Here is an 8,091-nt window from a genome sequence, read left to right as displayed (position 1 = left end):
CCTGGATCACAATTTCAGCCTAGTTCTGGCCACTGTGACATTTGGGGTTAAGGCCTGCAGATAGATTTTCTCTCTCTCTTTCTCTCCTTCTTTCTGTCCCTGTGAGACTGTCTTTCAAATGCAAATGAAACATTTTTTAAAAGTTTCCAATGTGGATGTTTGGAATAACTTTATAAGGAATTTATATAACAGATTATTGGAGTTCTCTTTACCACTGGATAAAGAGAACTTCCACATCATCGAATATGATCAAGGTAGAGAATCAATTCCAAACTCCATAACCAATTCAAAAAATTCACTATAAATTTCTATTTCTCTTGATTCACTAGAAAAGCAGAAGCAATAGGATACACATGCCCACACTTAAGAGTTCATGGATAAAGGAGCTAGAAGAGAAAATTATTTTTGCCCCATAAATATTTAAAATCCTTTCATAGTTTGATAATACACATTGTCTATGAACTTGTATGAAAGTGAGCTTATCTTCTAATACCATTTTTGAATTACATTTTTACATGTAAATATGTATATATTCATGTGTGTACATATAGATAGGGTGTATATATGTGTGTGTGTCTATCTAAATGCATAACTGTCTATACACACAAATGAAGATGCATTATGAGAATTCTTTCAGGAATTTGTGGAAGCTGAGTAATTTCATGAGCCCTCAGTTTGAGATGCAGGGAAGCTGGTATCATAACTTACACCGACAGAGAATCAGGTGAGGCAATGGTATAAACCAGCTTGAGCACTACAGAAAATGAGATGAGATGTTCCAGTTCAAGAAATGAGACAGAAAAAAAAATGGAGTTAAATCCTCTTTTGTTCTCTTTTTGTTCTATTCATTCCATGCAAATGTTGGATGATATTCATGCATTTTCTTTCTTTTTTTAATTTCGTTTTATCACACAGTTCCACAGTTCCTCCCCAAGCCCTCCCTGCATACTGATTTCCTCCATATTATTATAGCAGTACAGCTCATAACCAGTCATAATTCCATCATTGTGGGCATGGACCATGCAGGGAGTCCAGCATTTTACTCTCCAGATAAATTTAACAGTTTCATTGGGAGACCATTCTTGATCTGATAGCAGAGCTGGCAGAATATCATCCCTTCAGTGAAAAGCCACAACACAAATTCAACAACAGGAAGAAACATGGAAATTAACAAGATCATGAAGTCAAGTAACATGAGACTGAGTGACCAAAGTGTTAGAAAATGTGAATACTTTACCACATCCTGTAACTACTTCACTGACATCTCAATTTTAGTTTGTACATAACCAGCTGCTATAAATCTTAAAATGGTTATAGGGTACTATTCAGCTGTCTCGTGTCTTTTTTTTCTTCATATTTATATTTAGCAGCTTATAGTATTCAAACGTGAGATATTCATGTACTTTAAGGAGGCAAACCAACCACTGATTTAAATGCAAATCTTTGTCACAGTCACTGTCATAGACACACCTAGCAATAATGCTTAATCTAGATACTCTGTGGCTAGTCAAGTTAGCACATGAAGCTTAACCATCACAAGATATAAGTATAAATTAAGACTGATTTACAGATATTCATATTTAGAAACCAGAAGACAGATTTTACTTCCCAAAAGAAAGCAATATAAAATAGAGAGGGTGGGATTATGAATCATAATAATCACAACAATGCAATTAGCATTGTTAATACATAAGAAATATGAGGTTTTTTAGTATTGCTACTATAATAAAATTTAAATTCCTGGAAAACAAAGGCAATGTTATATTTTTATAATATATGCACCAGCTCCTATAATTTGTTTATATTTACCTTATTATTCTTGTTTAATAAACACAGTAAACTATAAGTACTTATAATAAGACAAGCTTATTATACAGTTTTAAGCATCTCACAAATATTCAGTTTATTCTAATGACAAATGTATGGATTACTTGCTGTCATTGCTCACATTTTAAAGACAGATATTTTAAAAAGGACTTATTTATTTGAAAGTCAAAGTTATAGAAAAGGAGATGCAGAGATAGACGGTGAGAGAAACCTTTCATCCACCCACTAGTTCATTCCCCATATAGTTTAAATGTCCAGTGCTGGGGCAGGCCAAAGCCAAGAGCCAGAAGATTAATCTGAGTCTTCCAGGTGGGTGGCATGGGCCCAAACCGTTGAGCCATCTTTTGATGCTCTTCCCAGGCTACTGACAGTGAACAGGATTGAAAGTGAGACTACAAGTGCCTGTGTGGGATGCTGGTGTTGCTGTGCCAAAATGCCAGACCCTTAAAGTTAAGTGTAACTCTTTAGTAAAGTTTTCCTGTAATGGTCCAGATAGTAAATATTTTGCAGTAATTTAGAAATAGCCAAACATATGGAGATTCTTAGAGGGTGATGCACCTTCTCTGAAATGCCTTATCCTATGCCTCTCTTCCATCTGGTGCTCATCAGGTGCTTTGAGCTATCTTTTATAATAAATCAATAAACTTCTTTTTATAAAATTACATTTTTGGGACATCACAGACTTCTGTCATAAGCTATTATATTTAATAAGTTCTTAAACACATATCAGCCATTCTTCCTGAAGGGTCAGATCTTGGATGAATTTGTACTGCTTCATATTTTTACAGACTTTATTATTCAGATCAAGAGTATCTCACCTCCCAGTGCTCTTTTCATCTCAGATTCTCAAAGGGAGGTATGTACTGCCTGAAAAATGTAAAACTGGAGGGATAAAGAAAGTGTTGGCCATGTCTGGGCATCACCATTCCAAGGACCTGTCTTTCCTTCTCTGAGATACTATTGGAGGAATGGTGTGGACAACTCAGTCTGGAGTCTGGCTGACCTGTGATGTGATATTTGTTTCCAATTAAATTCACTGAAGTGTCACAGTTTTAAACAGAAATATGGACAACACAATTATTTCAGAAGATGATGATGATATTACAAATAGCAAAGAAAGGTATTACACCACATCTGTCTTTTTAAATGGCTCTTTAGTGGTTGGACTTGTGGCATAGCATGTAAAACCACTGCCTGAAATACTAGCATCCCTGCGTGCATTGGTTTGTGTACTGGTGCTCCATTTCTGACCTAACTGCATGGTAATGGCTGGGGATAAGCTGAGAAAGGCCTATCAGCTGCTAAGTTCTCTGTCATCCAGACGGCTGTTCACTGGGGAGTGAACGAATAGGTAGAGGATATGTCTCCCTCACTGATTTTCAAATAAATAACCAGATTTTTAAAAAAATGTTTTAATGGTTCTTTGTCATAGTCCACATATGTAAATACTAAAAATAATAATGGAAAATTTTCATGACAAGAAGCAAAAAGAGCATTCACATAGTCACAGACATTTTCACCATAAAAGCATATTTTTTGAAATGAGATAAATAACTGAAAAGATAAAGATGTGAACAGAACTAGTGAGTTGAGAAACCAAATTTACAAACTATCTCAAAGAGACATAGAAGTGGTATAAGAAAGAGAAATTGCAAAAGAAACAAAGTAAAAAGTTAAAAGTTAGAGTACTTTAGAAAACACTTGCATACCTATTAGGGCTCAGGAAAAATCAGTCTTAGAGGCCCAGATACGAAAGCCTCCGAATAAGGACTCACCTGATTACTTCTTTGGACGATCTAATCAAAACTCAACAGAAACAAATAAAGCAGATGTTACAAAAGGAGGCTAATCAAATGCCTTGATAAGGCTTGTTGTTGTCTAAAAAATATATATATACTGCTGACAACAAAGAGAAGGAAAACAGATTATAATTACCTAGAATTCAAGCGATACAAAACAGCAGCACGATATCAGGGCCATGGGATATTGTCAGATCAAGGATGTGAGAATGTCTTAACAGTTTTCTCCAATTAAGGGAAAAGCATAAATATTTGATATAGATATCTGTGCATATTTGATTGTGTTTGCATGTGTTTAGTAATGATAAGCATAAAATGTATTAGGTGAGTTAAATTCAAATTAGAAATCATAGGGGTAGAAACAAATCTAATTATTTTAATATTTATAGTAAGTATCCTCAATTAACACAGTGATTAAGGGCCAGTTTTTGGCCCAGCAGTAATAATGCTGCTTTGGTTTATCACACCACATACCAAATGCCTGGGTTTGACTCTTGAAATTGGTTTTTTAATATTTATTTAATTTATATTTGAAAGTCAGAATTACATGGCCATTTGGGGAGAAGGCCACAACAGCCAGAGCTGAGCTGGTTTGAATCCAAGAACCAGGAGCTTCCTCTGGGTCTTTCACAAAGGTGCAGGGTCTCAAGCACTTAGGATGTCATCTGCTACATTCCTAGGCCATTAGCAGGGAGCTGGATGGAAAGTGGAGCCACAGAGGCTTGAAACGGTGCATGTACAGGATACAGATGCCACAGGTGGAGATTAACCTTCTATGCCATGAAACCAGCCCGGAAACCACTTCTAATTCTAGTTCTAACATATTCTAATATGTATCCTGGGAGGTGTGACTGTTCAAACAGTTGGGCTCTTGCCCTTCATGAAGACTAAATTCCAGATTCCAGGCTTTAGCTTGACCTAGCTCTGCCTGTTGCAAGCATTTGGGGAGTAAACCAGTGGACAAAAGATTTTCTGTCTGCTTTTCTCTTCCTGTCTTTTAAACAAAACAAACCAAATACATTAAAAAAAAAATTAAATGGGGCCAGTGTTATGGCACAATATGTTTAAGCTGCCAGATATGGTGCTGGTTTGCTTCCCAGCTGCTCCACTTATGCTCCAGCTTCGTGCTTATGCACCTAGGAAAGCAGTAGAAGATGACCTAGATGTTTGGGCTCTTACCATGCAAGTGACAAACCCATACAGAATTCCAGACTGCAGGCTTCAGTCTGGTCTGGTTCCAGAATTTGGGCTCTGTCAAGAGTGAGCCAGAAGGTGGAAGTGTTCACTTTTTTCTGTTTCTCCCTCTCTCTCAGTAACTCTGCCTTTCAAATAAAAAATATGTAACAAATATAAAACAAGCAGCATTAATAACAATAACAGTAGTAGGTCTTTAACTTGTTATGTTTCTCATGTTCCAAACTGAAGGACCTAGGAACAAATCCTGACTTCAGTTGCCTGCTGAACAGGACCCTGAGAGTCAGGATTGATGGTTCAAGTAACTGGGTTTCTACATGCCATGTGGGAAACCATCCCTCCAGCTCTTGGTTCAAGCCCCAGACCAGCTGTAGCATGGTGAGCTACTGGGGAACAAACCAGTGTATGGGAACTCTCTGAGTTCCATTCCAATAAATGCATAACTCAAAATATAATAATACTAGTAACAGCAACAAAAATGAAACTCAGTCATGCGCCTTATAAGAAAACTACACATACACAGAAACAAAAATTTTGAGAGCAAAAGGATGGAAATCAATATACTATAAAACTACTCACAAAAATATTTGGTATATTATCTTTATGCATATAACAGAAATATGAAAAAATGAAATATTCAATCCATCAAGACACTATAATGGCTCATATTACATGAATATCTAAAATGTCATCAAAATGAACATGCACAAATTGATAAAACTACACAGAAAAACTGAAAGATTTACTTTTGTGGCAGGAAAATTTGACACAATTTTGTGGACATGTAGCATTTAAAAACATGAATAAAGAACGGTGAACAGAAGCTAAAGAATTTGCAGAAAATGTTGAAGGACTGTATCATTTCAATAATGTATGAAGAAACTGTGAGGAGGAGGGGGAAAAGGCAGGTGAAAAGGAAAATCCCTGAGCCTATGGAACTGTATCATGAAAAATAAAAATTAAAAAAAAGAATAAATTAAAACCACAATTATACATCACCTAATATGTATAAGAATGGCTATTACATATTAAAAAGACAAGACAAAATGGGTCAATTTTACCCATTTTGGAATAAAAAGCAAATCCTTGTACACCAATGTTAGAAATGTATATTGAGGGCCCGGCGCGGTGGCGCAAGTGGTTAAGTCCTCGCCTAGCACGCCCGGGATCCCATATGGGCGCCGGTTCTAATCCCGGCAGCCCCGCTTCCCTTCCAGCTCCCTGCCTGTGGCCTGGGAAAGCAGTTGAGGACGGCCCAAAGCTTTGGGACCCTGCACCCGCGTGGGAGACCCGGAAGAGGCTCCTGGCTTCGGATCGGCATAGTATCGACCCGTTGCGGCTCACTTGGGGAGTGAATCATCGGATGGAAGATCTTCCTCTCTGTATCTCCTCTCTGTATATCCGCCTTTCCAATAAAAAATAATAAAAATAAATCTTTAAAAAAAAAAAAAAAAAAAAAAAAAAAAGAAATGTATATTGAAACTGCTATGGGAGATTTACGTGGGGGACCCAGAATGGTAGCTTAGTGGCTAAAGTCCTCGCCTTGAATGCCCAGGATCCCATATGAGTACCAGTTCATATCCTGGTGGCTGCACTTCCCATCCAGCTCCCCTTTTGTGGCCTGGGAAAGCAGTAGAGGATGGCCCAAAGTCTTGGTATTCTACAGCCACATGGGAGAGCTGAAAGAAGCCCTTGGCTCCTGGTTTATGATCGGCTCAGCTCTGGCTATTGAGGCTACTTGGGGAGTGAAACAGCAGATGGAAGATATTTTTCTCTGTCTCTCCTTCACCCTGCAAATCTTCCTTTCCAATAAAAATAAATACATCTTTAAAAAAAAAGAAATAAAATTAGGTAGGGATTTCTCAAAACTCAAAAGTAATTACCATTTGATGGGCAGCCAGCTAATCCTATACCTGCAAGGGCTGGTTTCCATATGGGCACTGGTTTGTATCCTGACTGCTCTGCTTCTGATCCAGCTCCATGTTTGTAGCCTGAGACATTAACGGTGGATGGCCCCAAACCTTGGTCCCTTACAACCATGTGGAAGACTCAGAAGAAGCTCCTGCCTCATGGCTGTGGTTCAGCTCACTTCCAGTCATTGCATCTACTTGGGGAGCGAACCAGAGGATGGATGATCTTTCTCTCTGCGTTTTGTTTTCTCTGCAATCTGCTTTTCCAATAAAAATAACTAAACGTTTAAAGAGAATTATAATTTAATCTAGCAATGCTATTTCTGGGAATTTACTTGGAAATTTACAATTATTGAGTCAGTGAAATGTCTACACTCCCATGTTCATTACAGCAGTATTCATAATAACTAATTTGGGGAATCATAAATTTCTGTGGAAGATAAATAGATTTTTTTTAAAAAGTATTACATATACATGCAACAGAGTGCTGTACAGACTTGCAAGAAATTTTTTTTTTATTTGTAAAATCATGGATGAGCTCAGAGAATATTATGCTAAATCAAATAAATTAAACACAGAAAGACAAATTCCATGTATCACTCACATGTACAATGTGAAGCAACTGAACCGACAAAAGCGGAGAGTAAAATGGTGATTACCAGGAGCTGAGAGGTAGAATAAATTGGAAAATGATAGTCAAAAGCTAAAAAGCTGCAATCAAATAAGAGGAACAAAGTTTCATTATGTAGTGAATATAGCTAATTAGTTATATACATTAAATATCACTGAAAGTTTCTAGTATATTCTATAGGAAAATGGTAAATATCTGAAATGAAGAATATATTAATTCACTTAATTAAGTATTCTGATTGTAAACACTGTTTAAAGCCATTATATAAGTATGAATCCAATAGATACAATTCTAGTTTGTCAGTATATATTGGAATAAATGTATCTCTCTATATATTTAGCTTTATATATATATATCTTGATATTTATATATCCCATTATACATATCAGCAAAAGAGAAAAAGAATAGCTGAAGAAACAATACTTGAAAATATTCCACATTTGAGAAAAGGTGAATCTACAAATCTAAGAAGCTCACTGAACTTCAACAGAGATAAATCCGTAGAGATCCACATTGAGGCATACACCAATCAAACACTCAATGTCCAAAGCCAAAGATAATCTTGAAAACAACAAGAAGAAAGCAAGTTACTATAGACAAGGGGTCCTTTCAAGAACATGAATGACTAATGTTTGGAGGAAAAAGTTCTAAAAAGAAACATTGTCAACTGACAATTTTTTTCATCAATATTCTATCAGAAATCATATAAATATACCAGATAAACAAAAAC

Source organism: Ochotona curzoniae, unplaced genomic scaffold (genome assembly GCF_017591425.1).
Source record: "Ochotona curzoniae isolate NIBS_2020 unplaced genomic scaffold, NIBS_Ocur_1.0 scaffold_1852, whole genome shotgun sequence".
Classification (NCBI taxonomy): domain Eukaryota; kingdom Metazoa; phylum Chordata; class Mammalia; order Lagomorpha; family Ochotonidae; genus Ochotona; species Ochotona curzoniae.
Note: the sequence above shows the minus strand (reverse complement) of the source record.